The 27,136-nt window shown below is 35.6% G+C and overlaps 1 protein-coding gene and 1 long non-coding RNA gene across 2 annotated transcripts in view; one reads left to right on the forward strand and one right to left on the reverse strand.

Annotated features, from left to right (window-relative positions):
• On the forward strand, positions 1-26,815 carry LOC128554085 (uncharacterized). The gene is made up of 3 exons (XR_008369516.1): positions 1-288; positions 14,312-14,399; positions 26,114-26,815. It is a non-coding gene; the product is annotated as an uncharacterized LOC128554085 (long non-coding RNA).
• LOC123529751 (serine/threonine-protein kinase TBK1-like) overlaps positions 1-27,136 on the reverse strand; it is a gene marked incomplete at its 3' end in the record, with an annotated part of 66,921 nt that overhangs the window by 17,667 nt on the left and 22,118 nt on the right. The window lies entirely within an intron of this gene.

Consider the following 27,136-nt stretch of genomic DNA (forward strand, 5'->3'; position numbering starts at 1 on the left):
ACATATTTTGAGTGCTTACAAGATCAAATTACAATAAGTAGGTTGAATTTACGCTAACTCAGTTTTTATTAAAATAACAAAACTTTAAAACAATTTCTTACAAAACTGTTAATTTCGTTAAATAAACTTTCCATAATTATGGCAGCAACTGAGGTCATGTGACACCTCTACTTATAAATAACTTTTTTGGGATTTCAGGCAGCAAGGATTATACGTAGTTTACATTTCTTGCTTTTAATAGTACCGGTGGATTTTCTCAATTTTGTGCTTGGAGTTCTTATAGACAAAGTGAGTACTTTTAATCATTGTTCTTACTGTTACTGGCACTATAATATTTGCTTCTTTATCTGTTGTTGAAAATTACTGTACATACTATTTATATCATCGTACCTAAAATTGTGCTAGTGAACAATATATAAAATGTTGACACACAAAAATAGAACCGGTAGGCAGTTTTTGTATTGTGCTTATATTTTGCTTCATAATTAAAATGATGTGTACTAAGACTGATTTTTTTTATCAACAACAGGAAGTCTATGTGAGGACTAGAAAAATTCCTTGAATTTTGTTAACATTTTTCTATACCACTGAAGTGTCTATCAAATCACACTCTGCAATGTTTTATAGAGATCTAGGGGAGTAGAGTGTGTGCACACAGATGAGAAAATTGTGCCACAATGATTAAAATAACCAGTAATATAAACATTATCTTTGACCTAAAAATAGAACATTTACACCAGAATACAGATGTGGTATTTTTCTATATAATTTTCATGTTTCAAACATTACCTCGGGTATCAAATAGTGTTGGTTGGGCGGCAGGCCTTTTTTTTTTTTTTGGTCAAAATTGGTGGGAAAAACTTTTAGATTCAGCTAAGATGGGCAATAATTATGCCCAAAGGGTTATATCAGAGGAGGAGGGAAGCAAAATATAAAGATTCTTTTTTGGTGGGAGGTGGTGTGAGGGGGGCAGGGAATTTGAAGAAGCAGTGTGTGTGTTTGAGAGTGATAGTAAGGCAGTGGTGACAGGATATTGCAGGATATTAAAGGGCAAGAAATAAAATGATGTTCTTGGAGGGGGTGGGGGGGGAGGAGGGGGGTAAACTGTTGCAGTCTGCACATTGTCTCATCAACACTTGTCTATATTCCAAGAGTCAAGTCAGTAACTTTAATACTTTTTAAGTTATGCTCTGGACACTAAATATGATGAGCAGATCTAACCTTGCTGTGACCTGGACCTTTGACCTACCACCCTGTTTCATGCACTCTGCACATGGTCCCATCGCCACCTACCTACATACCAAGTTTGAAGTCAATACCTTGAATGGTTAATAAGTTATGCCTCCAGACACAAAATATAACACAGATTTGAACTCAATTTGTGACCTTGACCTTTGACCTACAGACCTGGTTCATGTGATCTGCACATCGACTCATCACTACCTACCTACAAGTCAAGTTTGAAGTCAATACCTTGATTGGTTATTTTAGTAGTGCTCCGGACAAAAAATATGATGCAGTATTGACCTCTAAGCTAAATTTGTGACCATGAACTTTGACCTACAGGGACGGTTCAAGTGCTCTGCACATCGTCTCATCTCCATCTACCTATATATCAATATATAGTAAATAGTTTTTACCTTTAATGGTTATAAAGTTATGCTCCGGACATGAATTATGAAGGTCAGATGGACGGACCTGCAGGCCATCACATATTAATACATCAGTTTTTGAAAAATTGGCTTATAAAAAACAGTCTGCCCTTACACATTTTAAGAGTCAGATCTTTTTCTGATCAAATCTATGAAAATAGATAGCATTGCATTTTTACATGAAAATTTAATATTTACACCAAGTGTAAAAGTGTAAGAACTGTGCTCAGTGTGAAATATATATATATTTAGATTTAGTTCACATGCAGTAAACGGTACTTGATGTTAATAAATTTACTCTCCCTCATCATTTTGCTTCATGGCTACTGTACCTAGCTCCACCATCAAAAAGCAACTGTAGCAGCACACAGTAGTGCCAACAGCTTTTCTCCTGATAACAATTTGCACATTTTGATATCGGCCAGTGACCTACCTATACTGCGATGCACAGAAACAGTTTGTCTACAACAACATTATTGTGCATGTATATGGTCCAAAAAGGAGACATAATACTTAAACAGGCCCACATCAGATTTAATGAAATTTCAATAAAAAAGAACTACACCAGTATTTTTAGATTGGCATCTGTCGTTGGGCCCCTTTAAAATAAATATCTCTTCCATAAAATCCTCTCAATTAGAACTTCCTAAAACAAGAGCTGTCTCCATAGGATGACGCATGCCCCCGATGGCACTTTAAATGAATAGTTATGGCCGATGTTAGAGTTTAGGACCTTTGACCTACGGAGCTGGGTCTTGCGCGCGACACGTCGTCTTACTGTGTCACACATTCATGCGTAGTTATTTTAAAATCCATGCATGAATGACAAAGATATGGACCGGACACGCCCATCAATGCACTATCATGAAAAATGACCTTTAACGTCTAAGTGTGACCTTGACCCTTGAGCTACGGACCTGGGTCTTGCGCGCGACACGTCGTCTTACTGTGGTACACATTCATGCCAAGTTATTTGAAAATCCATCCATCGATGACAAAGATATGGACCGGACACGCCCATCAATGCACTATACCTTAATGTCTAAGTGTGACCTTGACCTTTGAGGTACGGACCTGGGTCTTGCGCGCGACATGTTGTCTTACTGTGGTACACATTCGTGCCAAGTTATTTGAAAATCTATTCATCGATGACAAAGATATGGACCGGACACGCCCATCAATGCACTATCCCTTAATGTCTAAGTATGACCTTGACCTTTGAGCTACGGACCTGGGTCTTGCGCGCGACATGTTGTCTTACTGTGGTACACATTCATGCCAAGTTGTTTGAAAATCCATCTATCGATGACAAAGATATGGACCGGACACGCCCATCAATGCACTATCCTTTAATGTCTAAGTGTGACCTTGACCTTTGAACTACGGACCTGGGTCTTGCGTGCGACACATCGTCTTACTGTGGTACACATTCATGCCAAGTTATTTGAAAATCCATCCATCGCTGACAAAGATATGGACTGGACACGAAAAATGCGGACAGACCGACAGACGGTTCAAAAAATATATGCCTCCCTTCGGGGGCATAAAAATTTATAATATCTCTTATCTCTGACTCTTTTGAGATAAGCCTATGAAGAAAAGGGATTTCTTAGAAATTATAAGACCTAGATCTAAGACTTTAAATCTACCCTAACCTATTATCTTTTTATTGTCATGGTGGTGAAAGAAATAAAATTTATTCTCAACAGACATTGTAAGTCTACAGTTACCTTAAAGGTCCAATACTAAGGAAAGTGAACATTTTAATTTCTTTTAAAAAGCACAGAAACTATTTCATTTTATTGGAAAATGAAAGTTGGTATGTAGAAATTCGAAATAAATCGCAGTATATGTACAGTTATTTTTCTATGAAGTATGAAGAAAGTTAAAAAGACCTGGGGGGTCATTCTGTCGATTCATTGAAATTCCAACATAATACACATACATTTCTTTGAGTTCCAAAGACCTTCTGTAAATTTTGACCTGCCAATCTTCATTATTTAGTGTCTTGCAGAAGTCTATGCACTGGGTATGAAAAAAATTGCCTACTCACTTTCCCTTAGTAATGGACCTTTCATGAGCATTTTTTTTTTACTAGAGTGCCAGAATATCACAATATACGCCCTTATAAAAAAGTTACAATATAAGTTTAAGTTATTATAGTATGCAACAAAGGGACCTGGTTAATCTTAAAAAAGAAAAAAATTCTAAGTCCACACAAAAGTCTTTACCAGGTAGCGATAGGTAAAAATACACCTAACAAGAGTGCCAGAATGTCACAATATATGCCTATCATGTAGATGTTACAGTAAAACACTTATTCTGTATAAGTTAACTGTTTGGTAGACAGTAAGCCTAAACAATGGCTCCAATTCTATCAAGTGTGACTTTGAACTGAGACCAAGAGACCTGGTTCTTGCGCAGGACACTCCATCTCATGGTGGTACCAAGTTACATCAAAATCCCTCCATGCATGAAGAAGAAATGCTTTGGACAAAGTCATTCTTGTATCTGACCTTTGGCCTCTAAGTGTGACCTTGACCTTAGACCTAGGGACCTGGTCCTTGTGCAAGACACTCTGTCTCATGATGGTGACCATTTGTGCCAAGTTACATCAAAATCCTTCCATGTATGAAGAAGATGTGCTCCCGGCCCGCCCTCCAACTGGCCCGTCAGGGTCGTTCCCATAATACGTCCCATTTTTCAAACGGGCATATAAAAAGTGTAATATTACAATCATGTGTAATTAAAATAGATGTACCAATAAAATGTACCAAACTTTCAAACCATCTCAGTAATTATGCATTTTATAAACAAATCTTGCATCATTGGCTACAATACTAGCAGTCATCAATTCTACGTGCTATAGAATTCAAATGTCCGAAATGAGACATAGAAATTCCTGGAGTTTAAAAATTAAGGACTTCCCTGAAAATATTTTCAAATTTTCTTGAAAGCTAAACTGGTCTTTCCTGAAATTATTAAGGAATGGGAACCCATTATTTGCACATAACCTTCTGAATCATGCATACAAAAATATTGGTAGGTCAAGAAAGTCATAAGTGTTTTGAAATTAGTTTAAATGTTGCATAAAATCACAAGTGTTTTGAATAATATAAAATCTGACTAATTTACTTTACATGTATAATTAGGTAGGCCATTACAACACAGTCATATCTGTATCTATTTAATAATATCAAAATTCTTAAATACTTGCTCATTTAGAAACTGACATTTATATAGTATATTGTTCTACATTTTTAAGTAGTTGAACTTCCCTGCAAAGGCTAAAAGAAAACTTGAACATAATTATCATGATGAATGATAAACTGTCATCTAATCTGAAGACCTGATAAGGGAGTGGAGACTGAAAGGTTTTGTAGAGTACAGGCCAGGTATCATATCAAACCTTTCTCAGATCTAGCAAATTATTTGGTAAACAACAAAACCTTTTCCAAAAATCTACCTGCCCAATTATGTTTTGGTGTACTGTCTCCACTGGATAGGTAAAATATTCTCAAAATGTTGATCCCTTTATGAATGTCATGAATTTTGTAAAAAAAAAATAAAAAAGCAAACTTACTGAATTTATATTCTCCATCGAATATGTTGTTTTGTGAATGAGGAGAATATATTTTGAAAGTTATTTAATTTCCCGAATGAGATAGTATTACACAACTTATGTATAAAAGGACTGTGCAAGGGTTTGTTGGTTCCTAGACTTTTTTATAAACTAGAAATGTGTCCATGGGACACAGATGCCCCCACTACATGACAAAGGACACAGATCAACTTTGGGAAAACAATATGTTGCTATGACAATTTTTTCCTAGGTCAGGGGCCATAACTCCTACAATACTGAATGAATCCGAACCCGAAACCCCCGGTGCACAACTGCACATGCTGACCAACATTCCTGTAAACTTTGGTGACTCTAGGTCAAATACTTTCGGAGCTACGCGCGACACAATATTAAAATGACCAATTTTTGACTAAGTCAGGGGCCATAACTCCTACACCACTGAATGAATCCAGACGCAAAACCCCAGATGCACAACTACACATGCTGACCAACATTCCTGTAAAGTTTTGTGTCTCTACGTCAAATACTTTTGGAGCTAGGCACGACACAACATTCTCGGAAGGACAGACAAGGGCAAAATCTATATGCCCCCGAAAGTGGGGGCATAAAAAAATCAACGGGAAAATTTCTCCCATGTATTAATCCAAATGAGGTTAATGAATATTTAGCAAAGGATTACTTTGTTTTGTGGGAATTTATTAAAATAATTAAAGGACAATAACTCTGCAATTACTGAAGACAAGTTGCACCCTTATGAAATATGTGCATGTACCACTGCCCTATAGTGATCTATACATGTTTTATGGGGGCCTTTGTGGCCGAGTGGTTAAGGTCATTGGCTTCAAATCAGTTGGCCCTCACTGATGAGGGTGGGGGTGGGGGTGGGGGGGGAGGGGAGTAAGCCATACAGCTGGCTTATTTACAAAAGGTCTGTGGTTTTACCCAGGTGCCTGCCTGTGATGAAATTATGCTGAGGGGCATCTAGAGTCTTCCTCCATTTTCAAAACTGGCAAGTTGCCATATGACCTATAATTGTGTCGGTGTGACGTTAAACCCAACAAAAACGAAAAAATCTATACATGTTTTAAATTTCATGAAGATCCATCAATGGATTACTTTGATATGTGGGAATTTAAGGATTGCAAAATAATTGTTTTCCTTTTTCACATTATTTCTAAACATTATAGATTTAAGGTTGAATTATTTAAAGGTCCATTACTAAAACCCGAACGAGTATTATATGAAAACCAGAATTTGTAGCTGAGATTTCCTATTTACTGAAAATATGGCCCACTGCATCGGTTCTGACCAAATAGTCATGAATATGTTCAAGAATAACTAACAAATAAACAAACAAGAGGGTCATGATGACCCTGGATCGCTCACCAGAGTAATATGAGCTACATGTTTGTCAAAATGATGATTTTTAGAAATTTTTTGGAAGATTTTCTGATGTACAATCAAGTAACCCCTGGGGCACGGCCAAGTTTACCCCGGGGGTCATGAATGGAACAAAGTTTGTAGAAGTCTACTAGGCAATGTAACATATCAAATATCTAAGATCTAGGCCTTCTGGTTTATTTTTAGCAAATTTATGAAGATTTCCCTATATACAATCAAGTAACCCCTGGGGCTGGGTAAATTTGACCCTGGGGGGTCCAGATTTGAAAATTTTGTGTAGAAGTCTACTAGGCAATGCTACACGTCAAATATCTAAGATCTAGGCCTTCTGGTTTATTTTTAGAAATTTTTTGAAGATTTTCCTATGTAAAATCAAGTGACCCCATGGGGTGGGGTCAATTTGACCCCGGGGGTCATGATTTGATATTTTTTTGTAGAAGTCTACTAGGCCATGCTACACGTCAAATATCTAAGATCTAGGCCTTCTGGTTTATTTTTAGAAAATTTTTGAAGATTTTCCTATGTAAAATCAAGAGACCCCTGGGACGGGGGTCACTTTTGACCCCGGGGGTCATGATTTGAACAGATTTTGTAGAGGTCCACTAGGCAATACTACACGTGAAATATCTAAGCTGTAGGCCTTCTGGTTTATTTTTAAAAAAATTTTGAAGATTTTCCTATGTAAAATCAAGTGACCCCTGGGCCGGGGTCAATTTTGACCCCAGGGGTCATGATTTGAACAAATTTTGTAGAGGTCCACTAGGCAATGCTACACGTGAAATATCTAAGCTCTAGGCCTTCTGTTTATTTTTAGAAATTTTTTGAAGATTTTCCTATGTAAAATCAAGTGACCCCTGGGGCGGGGGTCATGATTTGAACAACTTTTAGTAGAGGTCCTTCACACCAAATATCTAAGCTGTAGGACTTCTGGTTTTTGAGAAGATTTTTAAAGTTTTTCCTTTCTGTTGCCATGGCAACCAGAGTTCTGCATGGAATTCAATTCTTTGAATAATTTTTAAAGAAGACCATCCAAGGAACATCCCTGTGAAGTTTCATCAAAATTGGCCTATTGGTTTAGGAGGAGATGTTATTTAAAGGAAAGTGTAGACGGACGGACGGACAGACGGATGGACGGATGCTCACCGTCGCCGAGCACTTTGTGCTCTGGTGAGCTAAAAATGTTGCCTATGTCAAACCGAAAGTATGCTTTCCGACTGCTTACGAACCCGTCAAGCATCTTCGGACTTTTTCGGAAGAATCCTCCGAAACGAGGCTATAATTTATAAATAGATGCAAGCTAGAAAATGCTTTTGTAAAAAAGCGCATGTCTCCCCAAATGCAAAGTCCTATAGGCATGAAGTCAATAGGGGTCAGGAGCGAAAGTCAAAGAGACACTGATGGTTGGCTGCAATAGGGATCATCTACTTGGCATGTCCAGTCATCCCGCTAAATTTCAACACTCTGGGCCTAGTGGTTCTCAAGTCACTGTTCAGGCTCCTGTGACCTTGACCTTTGATCAAGTGACCTCAAAATAAATAGGGGTCATCTACTCTGAACGTCCAATCATCCTATTAAGTTTCAACATTGTAGGTCAAGTGGTTCTCAAGTTATTTCCAAAAAATTATTTTACATGAACAGGCCACTGTGACCTTGACCTTTAATTGACTGACTCCAAAATCAATAGGGGTCATCTACTCTGCATGTTCAATCATCCTATTAAGTTTCAACATTCTGGGTCAAGTGGTTCTCAAGTTATTGATCGGAACTGGTTATCAATGTTCAGGCCCCTGTGACCTTGACCTTTAACGGAGTGACCCCAAAAACAATAGGGGTCATTTACTCTGTATGAACAATCATCCTATGAAGTTTCAACATTCTGGGTTGAGAGGTTCTCAAGTTATTGATTGGAAATGGTTTTCCATGTTCAGGCCCTTGTGGCCTTGACCTTTAATAGAGTGACCCCAAAATCAATAGGGGTCATCTACTCTGCATGAACAATCATCCTATTAAGTTTCATCATTCTGGGTCAAGTGGTTCTCAAGTTACTGACCGGAAATGGTTTTCAATGTTAAGGCCCCTGTGACCTTGACCTTTAATGGAGTGATCCCAAAATCGATAGGGGTCATCTACCTTGAATATACAATCATCCTATGAAGTTTCAACATTCTGGTTAAAGTGGTTCTCCAGTTATTAATCGGAAATGGTTTTCCATGTTCAGGCACCTGTGACCTTGACCTTTGATGGAGTGACCCCAAAATCAATAGGGGTCATCTACTCCTCATGATCAATCATCCTATGAAGTTTCAACATTCTGGGTCAAGTGGTTCTCTAGTTATTGATCGGAAATGGTTTTCGATGTTCAGGCCCCTGTGACCTTGACCTTTGACGGAGTGACCCCAAAATCATTAGAGGTCATCTACTCTTTATGATCAATCATCCTATGAAGTTTCAACATTCTGGGTCAAGTGGTTCTCTAGTTATTGATCAGAAATGGTTTTCAATGTTCAGGCCCCTGTGACCTTGACCTTTGACGGAGTGACCTCAAAATCAATATGGATCATCTACTCTTCATGACCAATCATCCTATTAAGTTTCAACATTCTGGGTCAAGTGGTTCTCTAGTTATTGATCAGAAATGGTTTTCAATGTTCAGGCACCTGTGACCTTGACCGTTGATGGAGTGACCCCAAAATCAATAGGGGTCATCTACTCCTCATGATCAATCATCCTATGAAGTTTCAACATTCTGGGTCAAGTGGTTCTCTAGTTATTGATTGGAAATGGTTTTCAATGTTCAGGCCCCTGTGACCTTGACCTTTGACGGAGTGACCCCAAAATCATTAGGGGTCATCTATTCTTCATGACCAATCATCCTATGAAGTTTCAACATTCTGGGTCAAGTGGTTCTCTAGTTATTGATCGGAAATGGTTTTCAATGTTCAGGCCCCTGTGACCTTGACCTTTGACAGAGTGACCCCAAAAACAATAGGGGTCGTCTACTCCAGCAGCCCTACAACTCTATGAAGTTTGAAGGTTCTAGGTCAAATGGTTCTCCAGTTATTGCTCGGAAATGAAGTGTGACATACGTACGGACGGACGGACGGACAGACGGACGGACGGCCAGGGCAAAAACAATATGTCTCCTGGGGGAGACATAAATATATCATATGCCCAAACTATAACCTGATTTTTACAAACTTAGCACATGGAATTCAACAATTTTGTAACTCACAAAAACTTCATGAAAATCATTCTTATTTTACAGGTAATATACAGCTATACTACAAGTTTTCATAAGGACAATTCAGGCCCTTCCCAAATAAAAGTGTTTTTACAACTTCGTCTGTAAACTTTTTCAGTTAATCTCTTTTCAGTATAATTTTAAGAATATAAATGAGTAACTGTCTTACACTGCAGAAACAAAGTATGATTGAAATTTACCTAAATACACTTATTTATGTACACATGGCTAAATTAATTTAATAAGATTTTAGACATTAAACACATTGTCTTGGCCTAATATATGTCACTGTCAATTTTAAATTTAAATTTTGTACATGTCATGCAAGTCGTGCATAATTACCATCATGGAAATACAGTTATTTTGTTGCGCATCTTAAATGGATATTCGTTTGAAACAATTTTAAAATCACGTGATCCCGAAGAATTTCCGACCGATTACGGAAAAGCGATAAACACGAAAGTAGGACAAAATGACCCCCCATGTCAGTCTAAGAAAATACAGAAACAATCATTTTTTTCTCTGTACATGTGTTGATTTCAAGGGAATACTGCACGGCTATCGTAATGTTTAGTACCATATTTCAAAATGTGTAGTCTTTTTTTAAGATTTATGTCTATTCATTTGTCTTTATTTTGCACCTTTAAAAGATGTGTTTCTGACATACTAATGAATGAATATCTTACTGACATACTAATGAATGAATATCTTACATCTACATCTTTCACCCAACCGCTGATTTCTGACTATCATCTAATATCATAAACATGAACAGCTGCTATATAACTGTAACCATTTTTTTGTTAGTTTTGATTACAAGACTGCAGAACACTTATAAATATGTGTATGAATGACAAATCAATTGTGTTTTTGAACATGTAATTTACTGATAAAATTTTATTGGGTGTTAAAAGTCACGTCCTAGATTTCGACACGTAACAAAATTTCCATTTTTTTATAGCAAAAGTGACCACAGCTAATTGCATTTTTTCTCCTACATGTATTTGATTAATTTGATATAACTTATTTATCTATCACAAAGGAAGATTTCCCTAATTTCTTTAGAGAGACTACAATAGCCATTCAGTAAATTTTTTAGCTCCATTCAAATATACATGGTACTTTCACTTTGGAAAACAGTGTATAATTTCCACCCTGTATACCATCTTAAAATCATACCCCAATCTGACTAAAGTACTTGATCTTCTAAACGAAGATCTGAGAACGACCCATTCACATTCGTCTTCTGTATATTTTGGATTTCCATTATTGCTATTTTTATGTTATCCAATCAGGCGACTTGTTCGATTGTCAAAGAGTAAGAAAAATATGCAGTTATTCCAGGACTCGAACCCGGGACCCCTCGCTTACAAAGCAAGTGGCCTACCGACTGAGCTAACCGGCTATCTGATACAATACGACATAAAAATTGTAAATATCAAAAGTCAATGCTAGAGGTAGATTTGCAAGATGTTGTAAGTTAGGCTCTGATTGGCTAGTGAAAGGGCCGTCAGAACGAGGCAATGAATAGGTCGTTTTCAGATCCTATGCGTAGCGTAATAGGAGATGTACTTTAGTCAGATTGAATCATACCCTATTTAAGAAACCATCTATGCAACACAATAAGCTAGGTTTAAAAAGCGAATGCGAGCATTAAATTTTTTTTCAGGGTTGCATTTTTTGGAAATTGTGAATCAGGTGTTTGCAAGGGCTATCTTACTGGTTATATTACTGTAATACCTCACTTTTGAGGGTAAAAAAGGTTTCAGAAAATTACTGTGAAATCATTTAATTTCGTGGGCCAAAACTGCTGTTTCGTGGGGACAAATTCGTCGATTTCAAATTTTTGAAGATCTAGTATATCATTTTGTTCTTACATGTGAAACCGACAAGACTTTGTGTCAAACAGCGCTACCATGGTTACCGAACTTGATATCTACGGGGTGGGAGATCAGCGAGTAATCATGTGCCAATTAAGGACCGCAATATCTTATACGACCCCTAATTTGTAAAACTTAATGAAACTGTGAAATGTTCAAAAAGAAAAATCTGCGCCAATTAAAAAGTGTCGAAACCGTAGCAACTGGGATATAGTCTTGCACAATTAGCATTCATAATCTAATTGAGTAAAAATAAAGGCTAGTGTATAACTACACAGCTCCAGATAAGAATTTAGGTTAAAGGGTATTTTACCCCCTAGTTTTTTTTTCAAAGGGTATTTTACTCCTAGATTTTTTTTCAAAAGGGTATTTTAGAATTCTAAATGGTTTTTCAGAATTCGAAATCATTTAAAAGGGTAATAATAATAACTGTTCGTTTGTATAATTTTCTGATATTCATGTGCTCTGCTGAAGTGCCTTTGTCGGCCAATGCTGTTTTCCTGAATATTTTTTGAGCCTTCATTCAAATAGTTTTAACATTTTGTTTACTGCATAAATTACATCTTACACTACATCTTAATTCCAGTTACTGACCACTGCGATATATCAACAGCCAGTGATACTTTGACTGTCAATGTTTTTTTTTTCCAAAAACACCTATGTGTATGGTGCTTCGGCTTTTTCAACAGTTACCCATAATATATCATAGATCACGTGCTTAGCGATAGGCATTGTCCGAGTCATCTCTTGTCACACACTTATATACTTGAAGAAGAAAATGGCATTATTTTACAATATCGTTTGCGTTTGCTTTTATGAGACGCCATTTTTGTTTGTTGTACTCGATTACAAAATGGATGTGCTTGATTTACGATAAAATTGGATTACGCACTTAAATCGAGTAAAATACGTATCCCATTTTTTTCAATGCGTATCAGTACGCGTAGGTTTGATTTTGAATGCGTTTTTCGTAAATTTCAAAACGTATTTACGCAAATACGCATCTTATCTGGAGCTCTGTAACTATAAACTATGCAGAGTGGGCCGAAAAAAAATCAAATACCGTATTTTCCCGAATTAAGGCCCCCCCTCTAATTAAGGCCCCCACCCGTTTTGGAGGGGAAAAAAAGTCAACAAGAACGAAAAAAAATCACCTACCTCATTTTTATAAGTCCACATAATAAGTAATTTACAGTAAGTATACAATGTATTAAGAATTAAACACACTTTTAAACAGTACATGTACCGTAAATCCAAAACGTTTATACTAAGTACGGTACGTATCCAATCATCAAATAGAAAATTAAACGGTAAATCCATTTTTGATTTGTTTTTGCACCACCCGCGCACAAGCTTCCTGTCGACTTTAAACAAATTTGCGGCAAATTGTTAACCTTTTCTTCGGCAGTTTTAATAACTTTTAATTTAAAAGCCGGCACATAAGCAGCGTGTCAAACGACTGACATTGTGTATTGCAGTACCCGCATGTACTAAGGAAAATATTATCGGAGTACACAGCTGTTTGGGTATGATGACGTAATGTGTAATGTCGCGAGCGTGTCACGGAATACATGAGGTACCGTATTTAAATGCATAATTTTAAGACACACTGCATTAAATTGGATGCCAAATAATTACGTTTTGGGGGAATTAAACAACACAGAAACACGTTACAGTTGGTTTGAACGATGTTTTTAAGTTTTGTAAAAAAAAATATTTTTTAATTTTTTACCTCAAATGAACCCCTCTTTGGAAAATGTAACGCCCCCGGGGGCGTCTATTCGGGAAAACACGGTAATAGTGCAGTCTGTCACCTGTCACGTGACGCTACGTCAAACTACTATTTTTAGTATCTACTTTTACTATGATGAGCATGTTGTAAACAAACCACGGGTAAATGGTCTGAAAGAAATTGTCGGTTTTGTTCTGCTGCATACCTATGTTTATCGTTGATGGAGCCTCAATAACCTACACGAAAGCTGCAGGTCAGTACTGCCACGTGCACACAAGTATGGACCAGATAGGACGGCTATGGTGTCTTTTTTTTTGACGACATCGAGTACAATTTACATTATTTTGGGCAAAATTTGCTCATTGGGACTTAATTTCATGGTTGGACTGTACCCCCAAATCCACAAAAATTAATCCCCTACGAATAATAATGATTTCACAGTATTTAAATTCACTGAAAAAATTGCAGTTATAAGTGTTTGCTACTGACTAAAAGTGAAAGTGTGGTGATATTCACCTTTTTGAGAACAGTACCGGTAATTTTCTATTAAAATTGGTCTTAAACATTAATAGAAGAAGTTTAAAAATCAAATCTTTACATGACTTAAACTTATTTTATATAACATTACAAATTAAAGCGTGAAACTTATTTTATCTAACATTACAAAGCGTGAATGCATGAATGATTCACTCATTCTGTTTGTTTCTCGATACTGATATAACCTCTGCATTGATAGCATGCAGTTATGCCATATTAACACATCAAATAATCAGTGGACACTAAACGTTTATAAAAGGATTAAACTTGTGTATTTTTTATTAGATACTCCAAGAATACTTCGATATACAAGAAAATTACCAGATAAAATCTTCATGGATCATGTTAACTAGCTCTTTCTCAACCGAATAAGGTAAGATTTTTTTTCAAGTGTTTTTGTTTTCTAGCTTATTATAGTTTTAAGAATGATGGCACATACTTGAATCTAAATGCTAAAAAAGTTCAAGGCTATATAGGCAAATCAAACTTTCAGATTTTCTTTCTAACATGCATAGTAGGTTATTCAGACAATGAAACAGTTCTTTTAGTTATGCCTTTCTTTGCCGCAATTCACAACAACAGTAACATGTTGTTTTCCTTCCAATAAATGTTTGATTTTCAAAATGAAACACAAGCATTCCTGATTCATAATGTAAAAATACAAGCGATTGATTTCTAGGGATTTTGAGACTTAAATAAAAACATTTCGTTATATTAAAAGGATTCCTACGTTTTTCATAAGTATTTGTAAATCTTGTAGCAGGTAAATCCTTCCCCAAAAATCATTTCAATTCCAAAAAAACAAGACATCACAGCTATTTCCTGTGAAATGGGCGAGACTCAGACAGGGAAAATGTGCAGCTTTTGTCTTTTTAATTATTAAACAAATGGCTCAACCTTGTATAACATAATTTCTGAGGCATTACATAATTTGCATTACTTTATAACATCACCAGGGAGAATCTGTTTGGATGAGTTGTACAAAATGATACTGTATTACCTCAATATCACATTAATGTCATGGATTATTTTACTTAATAAATAGTGCTTAAGTTGTGTCCTTTAACCCTTAGCTGCCCGCAAGTGATGAAGACCAGCCTGCGCGCATATCCGTGCAGGCTGATCATGGTCTGCACTGTTCATTATTCAGTCAGTAAAATTTCAGTGAAAACCCCTTCGAATGATAAATGGTATTGCCCAAACTGAATAACGGATCAGTCCATCATAGAAATTTAGCAGGGTAAGGTTTAATAGAATACAAAATAAGATATGAAGCTGCTACTTTCTCTGTCATTATTATTCCCTTTTCTTCTTTATTTCTGCAAGACTTTATCTGAGTCATTTGAACTTTTGTGTGAATTGATAATAATAATGTTGCAACTTTTTTTGTTTGTTTACTTTCTATAAAATTTAAATGGAGTGTTTGCAAATAATGATCAATGTTGATGTTGGGTTCGAAGGTATATTACAGAAATTGATCTTTTCTCTTCTTCTTTTAGATTACAAGTTAGATAAGCATTTTTTATGCTGATGTATTTTTACAGAAGGCCTATTTGCCATAGTTGTTGAATAGTTGGTATTTTATGTCTTCATGTTTTACCTTCATTATTATTATTATCATCAAAATTTCAGAGATTACATCTAAGTTCAGAAACTAACAAAAAAAGGTTCAAGCCTACAGGCCAATCAAACTTTCAGGATATTTTTTCAGTAACAGAATGTGCTCTGTGAATATGAGTTAATATTATATTTTGTCACATTCACGCTGGTGTCCTTATGTTATGGTTTATATTGTACATTGTTATTTATGAAGAAGACATAAAAGTGGAAAATAGTTAAGAGAACATGTTATTTATTTTGGTTATGCTGATGAAACATAAATAAAACTCATAACCAATGAAAACTGGTTAGTGTTATGATGCTCGGGTCTACAATACTTAGCTAACAAGCAAATCTTTCACAAAAATTTATGAGTTAATATGGGTTACAAGTTTGTAATATTATGCAGGCCAGAGTTATGGATTTTGATGTGTGGTCACTTTATGATGTAAAAAAAAAAAAAACTTTGTTGAGTTCAGCATCACACTGACACAATTATAGGTCATACATTGACTTCTCAACTTTTCATGAAGTAATTTTAAGAGCCCAGGTGCCCTGGGTAAAACACCACCCACCTTCCCGCAAGCCCCCACATGAATTCTACAAATAAAATAGATCCACAGGACTTGTAAACACACTTTCCACAAAAAGAAGATCAATTCAGAATTCAAGGAATCACTTTACCTTTCTATTATATTATCATGGTACAAAGGAAGTAGGGACACAACCCTGATAAATAAGTTATACTTACAGTGGCATTTTTTTAATATATGATACACACAGTGGTATTTGTTAACACTGCATTAAATCATCCGATTTTACACAGTAAGGAAGTACTCTTTATACTTCAGTGGATGAGGAATCTATTAAAATGACTCAGTCAATATTACAATTTGGTCAAGTTAAACATGTTATGACATGATTGTATGAAATACAAATTTCACGTTAACATTTAAATCTTTCTTTTTTTTTTTATAAACAGGGGAATAAAAGCACATGAAGGAGTGGAAAATAAAACAGGCATTTTTTAAACTTTAAATATATTACGGTAACATCAGATAAATCAGTTGTTTATTTGGTCTGTATTTTCATGGATAGTGAACTCTTTATCTCACCTGTTTTATTTTTTATTTTTTTTTCAAGATTTCAAGATTTTATTTCAGCTTAGTTACAAAAATGATATATAATGCATTGAATATAATGATGACATAATTAAACTGGTATGAATAGAAGGTTCAAGCCAATACCTCTTACAATTTGTTTTTTTTATATTTTCCTTTATGATGTAGAGAGGTTATTCTTAAAACCAAACTTTTTTTTTTATTTTCCTTTATGATGTAGAGAGGTTATTCTTAAAACCAAACCTGCTTGAGACAACTATCAAATTTCTAAAATTACTGTGCATTTTTCCATTTTGTTTCTTGAAAAGTTGTTTTTTTATATAAAAATTTGTCTTGGCAGGAAAAGGGTCCACTTTCTTGTCAAAGTATTTATCAAGTCTGTGGATTTTTTGTCTTCATCCCTTTTCTTTTCATTTAAGAATCCACTTTCTGGACACTGTCAAGGTATTTTTCAAGTTTCCACCCCTTAATGAGTGTTGGAGAAAGATCAAATGACTGGTCCTAAGTTATCAAACTGTTCAGAATTTGTAATCAGACAGTGGAAAATTCCTTAAATCTTCTAATAACAATAATGTTACTTGGAAAACCCCGTTGATGAATTGTAATTGGTATGTTTGCTAAATACTGGGAATTCTTAAGTTTTTGCTAAATACTTGGATGTTTTTTATTTTGAACTAAATACTTGGATGTTTCTATTTTTTTTTTTACTAGTGTATGTTAACTTTACAACAGGGCTCCGGAAATTTGCCGGTTTGTCAGTTTTGGAGCGATTTTTCACTTTTCAGACCATTTGAAAAAATGAAAAAACGAAAATAATCGGTACAATAAAAATGGAGAAAAAATATAAAATTTAGTATGAGATCTCAATACATGACCATCTGCCAAGCAGGAAACTGTTGTTCCTGCCTTCTGATCATCAATAAATGTGTCAAACATCCGACTGTCACCTTTGTAATCAGCACCTGTCGATACAGTGTTCGCGTGGTACGTCCTTTAATGTATGCATGCAGCTATAGCCGACATCAGTGTTTAAATTCCTTAAAATTTGACTGTGACCGATTGCTTTTGACCCACGGACCAATTTCTTAAAGAAGACAATTTGCAGACTTTTGAGTAATTTTTGTTTTAATTACTTTTGACTTGGACCGACTGTTTTACGCAATACCAGTTTTATTTTACGATAATTAAAGAAACTAATTGTATAGCTTATTAAATGGGTTGTTTTCATTCAAAAGACCTTGTTTGAACATGGGTAAAAAACAAAAATCAAGAAAATGGTTATTGTATTTAAAGCTACTGGCCTCCAGATCGTTTGACAACAAAATTGCCGCGGCGGTCTGGGGTTCGATTCCGGACGCGGTCATCTTTTTTTCTTGATTTGGAATTTTAAAAATATTTTAGAAACAAAAATTCATATCCTAATGTTCATAATATGACCAAACTTCAATTTGAAAGAAAGATTATTTTTAGCCCACCATCATCAGATGGTGGGCTATTCAAATCACTATGCGTCCGTGGTCCGACGTCCGTCCTTCCGTCCTTCCGTTTACAATTTCTCGTTATCGCATCTCCTCAGAAACTACTGGGGGGATTTTGACCAAACTTTGTCAGAATGATGTATTGGTACCCTTGTTGTGTCCCCCTGAAAATCAGACTGGTTCAACAATTTATGAGTGAGTTTGGCCCTTTGTTTATTTCTATATTTTACATAGATTTATATAGGGAAAAACTTTGAAAACCTTCTTGTCCAAAACCACAGAGCCTAGGGCTTTGATATTTGGTATGAAGCATCATCTAGTGGTCCTCTACCAAGATGATTCAAATTATTTCTCTGGGGTCAAATATCGCCCCGCCCTGGGGGTCACATGGTTTATATAGACTTATATAGGGAAAAACTTTGAATAACCTCTTGTCCAAAACCACAGGGCCTAGGGCTTTGATATTTTGTATGTGACATCATCTAGTGGTCTTCAACTAAGATTGTTCAAATTATACCCCTAGGGTCAAATATGGCCCCGCCCTGGGGGGTCATATGGTTTACATAGACTTATATAGGGAAAAACTTTGAAAATCTTCTTGTCCAAACCACAAAGCCTAGGGCTTTGATACTTGTAATGTAGCATCATCTAGTGGTTCTCTACCAAGTTTGTTCAAATTATGCCCCTAGGGTCAAAAATGGCCCCGCCACGGGGGTCACATGGTTCATATAGACTTGTATAGGGAAAAGCTTTTAAAATGTTCTTGTCAATAACTACAACATTCAAATTTGGACCACATGTATATTTTTGAGTGGCAAGATGAACCTTGACATGAGTTGACCTTGATTTTGACCTAGTGACCTACTTTCACATTTCTGTAGCTACAGCCTTCAAATTTGGACCACATGTATATTTTTGAGTGGCAAGATGAACCTTGACATGAGTTGACCTTGATTTTGACCTAGTGACCTACTTTCACATTTCTGTAGCTACAGCCTTCAAATTTGGACCACATGCATAGTTTTGTGCACTGGAAAAAACTTTGACCTTGATTTTGACCTAGTGACCTACTTTCACATTTTTGAAGGTACAGGCGTCAAATTTGGACCATATGCATAGTTCCGTGTTTCAAAATTAAATTTGACATTGATTTTGATCTTGTGACCTACTTTCACATTTCTCGAGCTACAGCCTTCAAATTTGGACCACATGCATAGTTTTGTGTACTGAAAAAAACTTTGACCTTCACATTGACCTAGTGACCTACTTTCACATTTTTGAAGGTACAGGCTTTGAATTTGGACCACATGCATAGATTTGTGTTCTGAAGTGTAATTTGACCTTGATTTTGGCCTAGTGACCTACTTTCACATTTCTCAAGCTACAGCCTTCAAATTTAGACCACTTGCATAGTTTTGTGTACTGAAATGAACTTTGACCTTTACATTGACCTAGTGACCTACTTTCACATTTTTAAGGTACAGGCTTCAAATTTGGACCACATGCATAGTTTTGTATTCAAAAAAAAATTTGACCTTGATTTTGACCTAGTGACCTACTTTTACATTTTTCAAGCTACAGCCTTCAAATTTGGACCACATGCATAGTTTTGTATACCGAAACAAACTTTGACCTTTACATTGACCTAGTGACCTACTTTCACATTTTTGAAGGTACAGGCTTCAAATTTGGACCACATGCATAGGATTGTGTACCGAAACAAACTCTGACCTTGACATTGACCTAGTGACCTACTTTCACATTTCTCCAGCTACAGCTTTCGAATTTGGACCACATGCACAGTGTTGTGTACGGAAATGAAATTTGACCTTGAGCTGGTCAAGTCTAGAAATTTGGAACACAAAAAATGGCACATTGGTGGGCGCCAAGATCACTCTGTGATCTCTTGTTTTAGCCAAATCTGGAGGTCAGACTATAATAAGACATCACTCGGGGAGCTGACATAAATACTTTTTATAATTACCCGAGTTGTAAAGAAAAGACAAAATATATCTATAAATTTCACACATGATTAACAAAATTGAAGTTTGCCATTAATTACAGAATGGTTTTGTTTACATCATACAAAGTGCCGGCAAAAAGTTGTTATACTTTGTGTCAGATATTAAAGGTATATATCCCTAGCACGGCCAGCACATATTTATGCAATCTCGCCAGGCATATGTATGTTTTTGACAACACAGAAAATGACGTCACTCGACCTTCAGCTATTTCCGGAAGTAAATAAAATGAAAGTAGAAATGCTAAACTTGAAAACGAAAGCCGCATTTTGATTCGTAGATAGTCAGGGGTCACGCGCAGGGGTCACCCGGTCTAAATGTATGCGCATGGACTTCTTTTTTTTTCTGTTTTTTTTTGCTATTGGGGAGCCAATTTTCAGCATTTTATTACGAATTGAAATTACCTAGGGTTTAGTACAGCTTGTCAGCTTTTAATCTATGAAAAAATATTTGAGCTCTGGATAAACACAAATCCCACAGGGGTCCGTAACGGACCAAGGGTACATTGATAATTTTGGAACTTCATCAAATCGCTCAAAATGTCATTTTTGATGTTGTCTGAGAGTGTCAGTGTATGCCTCAGATGTAAGATATAACCATATTTGAGAGCTGCAGACCTAGACATTTCAGAAATATTTTCAAAATAAGTTTCGTGTAATAAATGTTGTTTCTACGGAAGCGTGAAAGGGCCTTCAGACGCTAATACGTTTTAGTACGTTAAGGCAAGGATATGGATCAATTTCTGCATTCAGGTTGCCTTTTCAATTTATGTTGAAAGGGCTCGGCGCAACATTATGCGATGTACAAAGAAGTAAACAGCCGGCTTGGCAACTCGGCTCAAAGTAGTACAGAAAATCGTCTTGGCAACCCGACTGTACAGAAAAATTGGGCTGGCAGTTCGAATGATAAGAAAACTGGAGTGGCGAACTGGTCAGATTTATATCAATACATCGGTCTGAAAACATTACCATCAATGTCACATTCAGGCTGGCAAGCTGCATATGCTGTGATATCCCACAACGATAATTTTTAATAGATTTGTTTCTGATGTAAAACGGTGCTAAAATGCCTCAGCAAAATTGTCCTTTTTGGTATTTTTCGAGAAAGTAAGAATATTCCAACAAAGTAACAATCGGATATAACACAGATTGACTTTTATCTTTGTATGATTTCTTATTGTGAACGGTATATCTTTTATATTAAATGCATGACACACTTATTTCTTTGAACAGACTACATGTATATACGGTTGGAGGGGTAACCTTACTTGATGTGACCTAATTTTGTTTTGGACAGATTGGGTTTTCAAAATTTCCGGAGCCCTGCTTTACAACATATCAATTTTGTAAACTTTATAAGGTTTTTCACTTTCATTCAAGAGGAAAGCTCAGTTCTATTGTTTTAAGTTTATTATCTGTTTAATTACTTGTAGTGTTATTTCTAGAACTAAAACAAGTAGCTGCGTTCAATAAAAGCTTGATGCCCCCCCCTCCCCCGGTGACATCCTTGTCGATACAAAGCAGCCTCAGTCCAAAACGAGGTCAAGGTCAAACTGAGGTCAGGTGATGTTTGAAGATGAGGAATGGTCACAGGTTACACCTGCATTAGTATCAAGTCATTCTAGTAAGGGGTATTGATGCTAGACGAAACGGTCCCATTTGGTTAACCAAGAGATGGCCCATACAAAGCAACCGAAGTCCAAAATGAGGTCAAGGTCAAACTGAGGTCAGGTGATGTTTGAAGATGAGGAATAGTCACAGGTTAAATCTGCATTAGTATTAAGTCATTCTAGTAAGGGGTATTGATGCTAGACGAAACGGTCCCATTTGGTTAACCTCGTATGGACGGACGAACAGAAGGACGGACAGGACAATCACTATATGCCTCCTGCATCAGTAGATGCCAGGGCATAAAAAGGCAGGTTGCTGTCTAAAAGGGACAGGGTGCTGTTTTAAACAAGTGACATAAAGAACATCTTTCTATACAGTACTGAATTTATTAAACTTGTTGAATAAGAGCTGTCTAATGAGTAAATGACAGTCTGCTGGACTACCTGAGCGGCTTTCCACATAATACTGGTCCTTTTACCAAAATAAAGAGGCATAATTTTGTAAACTGTAAATTCAGGAATTTTTTTCCTTCATATGAAATGACTCCAGTATTAAAATGTTGTCTGTCCACAGAAGAAAAGGTATCTTTTTTTCCAAATGGAAGGCAAATATTCCCCGAAGTCAGTGTGGTTTCTGCTGCGAAGTACATTCGCCAGTGTTGGAATAATTATGTTTTAATAAAGATTCTCCTGAAACGATCATTTTCATAATTACAGTTTTCAGTTGCAATTTTAAGATCCGAAATTATCTTCCATTTATTTTTTGTCAACTGTTAGCATGTTCATTTCATGGTGCTGAAGACTTTAATACGGAGAGTTAAATTTGTAAGCATTCAAAACAAAAGTCCTACATGCGAATTTTTCACCAAACTGATTATGAATTGGGACTACATAATATTGCCAAAATGTAAGCTAGAGATACAACCTACAATGTGAGATCATCTTAAGATGCCAAAGATGTGTGTTGTCTGAGTCTGAAAACATTTGGTAAAGCATGCTGACATGAAAAACTTCCATAAAATTTCCCTGATAAAAAGGAGAATACTTTTAACAAAATGTAAGACAGATATGGATTTCCCCCCCCCCCCCCCAAAAAAAAACAATGTGACAACAAAAGCTCACAGTTTATTATTTTATTTAACTGATTTAATCAATTCAATATGTAAAGACACTCATGTGCTATCCTCTTTATGACATGAGTGATAACAAGTTTGAAGCTATAATCTATTTAGTAATTTCAAAACTATCTCAGGAACATAAGTCCTGATGATCATGCTAATGCCAACACCCACACTGGGACAATTAGTTACATTTTGAATACTAGAACTCAAGACTTTCCTGAAAATATTTGCTTATTCACTGGTCTTTCCTGAAATTTAGGGATGGGAACCCATTATTTTCTCGTAATTGTCACGTATACAAGAACATAGGTAGGTCAAGATCATTTTTTTTTTTGTCTTGAAATGAGCAATGTTTTTAATGTCTTTACATGTATAACTGGGTATATATAACCAGGCAAGCATGAATTAGGTCATTACAATACAGTCATATCTGTATTCTGTTTACTAAAATCTATATTCTTAAATACTTACTCATTTAGAAATTGATTGCATAGTATTTAGATGTACATATTCTACTTTTTCAAGTGGTTTAGAGGAGTTTATGAAAAGCTCCCCTGAAAAAGACTAAAGAAAACCTAAAGCAATGTCAAAATTATCATGTGATGAATGATTTAAGGAAGTGGACATTGTGTATGATTTGTAAACAATTATGAGCTTACAAGATAATATCAAATTAATGTGTTACACATATTTTTATGACAAGTGAACCCTCTTTCTCAAATGAATTTCAAATGCAAGATAATTCTTTCAGCTTGACATTATTAGCATTAAATATATTTGTTTAAAGTTAGTTCCACTGTGACAGGAACTACTGGTGTCTTAACAAACATCCAAACAAGACTATTATAAACTGTGAAAAGAAAGCAGCATTAGGGTATGTAGTGCAATTGTTGAAACTGCATATACAGTTAAAAACAAGAGCTCTGCAAAGATGGACAATATATGCCCAAAGTTCTAGATCAGACAAGAAGGAAGTAACATTAAAAGATTTAAAGAACTTTTTGGGTTAAGCGTGTATGGGAAAGGCGGATGTAATGCGGCAGTGGGTGTGGGATTGAAGGGTTTTGTGCTGCAGCGGTCATGGAATAAGAAGGCAAAATTAAAGTATTTCTATTTTATTTTGAGGTCAGGTGGGGTGGGGTTGGACTGTGGGGGGTGGGGGTAAGTAATGTCGGCTGTTGTACATCGCAAATCACCTCTTAACCAACCACCTTTACTCTAAATTTAAAGTCCATACCTTGAATAGACTTGAAGTTGTGCTATGAACACAAAATACAAAGGACAGATTTGAACTTTTCTGACTTTGACCTTTGACCTACCCACCAAGTTTTTATTCTCTGCACATCGTCTCATTGCCACCTACCCACATTCCAAGTTTAAAGTAAATACTTTGAATTGTTATTAGTTATGCTCTGGACACAAAATACACTGGACAGATTTGACCTTGCTGTGACCCTGACCTTTGACCTACAGACCTGGTTTATGCACTCTGCACATAGTCTCACTGCCATCTCCCTATATGACTAGTTTTAAGCCAATACCTTGAACAGTTATTAAGTTATGCTCTGGAAACAAAATACGAGGGTCAAATTTGACTTTTGAGCTCCATTTGTGTATTTGACCTTTGACCTGATTTGTGTGCTCTGCACATTATCTTAACTCCATCTTCCTACATGCCAAGTTTAAAGTCAATACCTTGAATGGTTATTGACTTATATGCTCCGGACATGAAATATTCTTATTTTGTTTGGGTTAAACGTCACATCGGCATTATTTTAGGTCATATGGCGACTTTCCAGCTTTGTTGGTGGAGGAAGACCCCAAGTACCCCTCCTTGCATTAATTCATCACAAGCGGGCACCTGGGTTACCACCGACCTTCCGTAATCCAGCTGAATGGCTTCCCCACATGAAGAATTCAATTCCCAGAGTGAGGCTCAAACCCGTATCAGTTAGGGACAAGTGATTTTAAGTCAGTGACCTTAACCACACGGCCCCAGTTATTCTTAAGGTTCAGTTGTTATGTTGCCACTCCTTTTTTCTCTCTATCAAGTAAAAGAACTTTAGTCACTTAAAAGAAATGGAATGAATAAAATTACTGTTATTTATTGTTCTCCTTAGAGTCATATAACTATCCTACTGTATGTGCAGACAGACGGATGGATGGACAGACGCACACGCCATCACATAATACATCGATTTTTCAAAAACTGGCATATAAAAATTATTGATTGGTCTTCACATGCAGTGTGCCGCATTTTGAGTATAATTATGAGAGCATTTATATTTTTGCATACTTTATCAAAACTGAAGCTACATGTAAATATCAAAGGTTTAAACTTTTGTTACTTCCTAAACCAAATTATCTCCACACAGAAACTTTTTTTACTTGCATTTCCCAGAACAGTCGATGAAATGCACCTTCTACACCTTATTTCTGAGATAGTCTAAATTCATTCTAGTTCAATAACTTGTAAAATTTAATTACAAGACACAGAAGCAGAAATGGTTTTATCAGCTCAACCAAGAGACTGCGAGTTTGAACCTGCTCTTGTGAGGACTGTTTACTTCAAATGGGATAGTAAATATCCATAAAATATATCATTGTTGGGGAGGATACATAATTCCTTTTTGACAATAATATTATTTTTAAACATTATATAAAGTTGAACGATTTAAAAGATATAGCAAATATGTGATGTTTCTGACATACTTATGAAGAAACAACTTAAATCATAAACATGAACAGTGCTATAACTTTGAGAGTAATAAAAAAGATTATGAAAATGATTTAATTTCACTGAAAGTTTTGCCGATACAAGTGTTTGCTGCTAACAGTTGTGGTATTCTCCTTTTTTAGTATATTAATTTCCTATAAACATTTAACAGAAGAAGTTTAAAATTAACTCTTTACACGGTAAGGTTGACTTATTTTATCTTGCATTACAAAAGTCATTCTGTTTGTTTCTCTTTACATTTAACATAACCTCAGCATTAATGGATGTTGTGGCAAAATAATAAATCATAACACATCAAATAATCAGATTTATAAATGACTTAGTCATTCCTGGAACTGGGATAAATTTAATCAGTGATGATATATAAATTAAAGGATTAAACTTGTGTATTTTTTTATTAGATACTCCAAGAAAGAATACTTCATATACAAGAAAATTACCAGATAAATTCTATCTTCATGGATCATGTGGACTACCAGTAGCTCTTTCTCAACTGAATAAGGTAAGATAGTTTTTTCTAGCACAAGGAATATAATGGTTGCATATACTAGTATGTAATGCTATAATAAATTAAAACTTTTCAAGCTTAACTGAGGCAGATAAAACTATTAGATTTTCTTTCTATTAAATAAACATGCATAGAGTTATTCAGACAATTCCAGTATGCTAGATATTTCTGTTAAAAAGAATATAAGGTATCAGCATTTCAAACTTCAACAGATAATTCATTCAATATTTAAGGACCAAAATGATCAAGACTTTTCCTATAAAACTCTGTGTTTGGTTTAATATGGCAAGTACAAGTATAGGTTTACTGAGTTTGCTTCATGTAAAAATGAAAACTTTGTGTTTAAGTATGCCAGACATATATTATTCAGAGACTTGTAAACCAAAATTGCTTTTTTATATTTGACTATATCAGGCAATTTCATCCAATTCAGTACTGTAAATAAAAATCTTTAGAAGAGGTCACTGAAGTATAGATCTGGCTGCTTGTTTTTGAAATTTAATCACATTGTCAGTTTCTGCAATATTACAGTTTCCCCAAATAGAGCATCAGTAACCTAGATGTGGTAGCCCTATATGCAATGAAAAACATTTTGCAGACATTAAGTCTATTAAAGAAATGTAGAAGGTAGAACTTAAGAGTTGCGTTTTTTTCATTACATTATTTACTTTCACGAAAATTTGTGAGTTAAGGTAGTTCTGCATATTTGGATAAAAAAAATTCTACATTGTAGAATTTTATTAAACCCTGATTTTCTAGAACTTCAGAATATATTTAGAAAATTCTGCAAATATAAAAGACAGGGTTGTGTGCTCAATTTTTTGCTGGACTGATTTGAAAACTTTTGACCTAACACAAGTTTTCATATTGGGAGTCTATGGGAAAATCACAATTTTGATAACATTTTCGTGAATAG

This window comes from Mercenaria mercenaria, unplaced genomic scaffold, assembly GCF_021730395.1.
Source record: "Mercenaria mercenaria strain notata unplaced genomic scaffold, MADL_Memer_1 contig_4704, whole genome shotgun sequence".
In the NCBI taxonomy this organism is placed as follows: domain Eukaryota; kingdom Metazoa; phylum Mollusca; class Bivalvia; order Venerida; family Veneridae; genus Mercenaria; species Mercenaria mercenaria.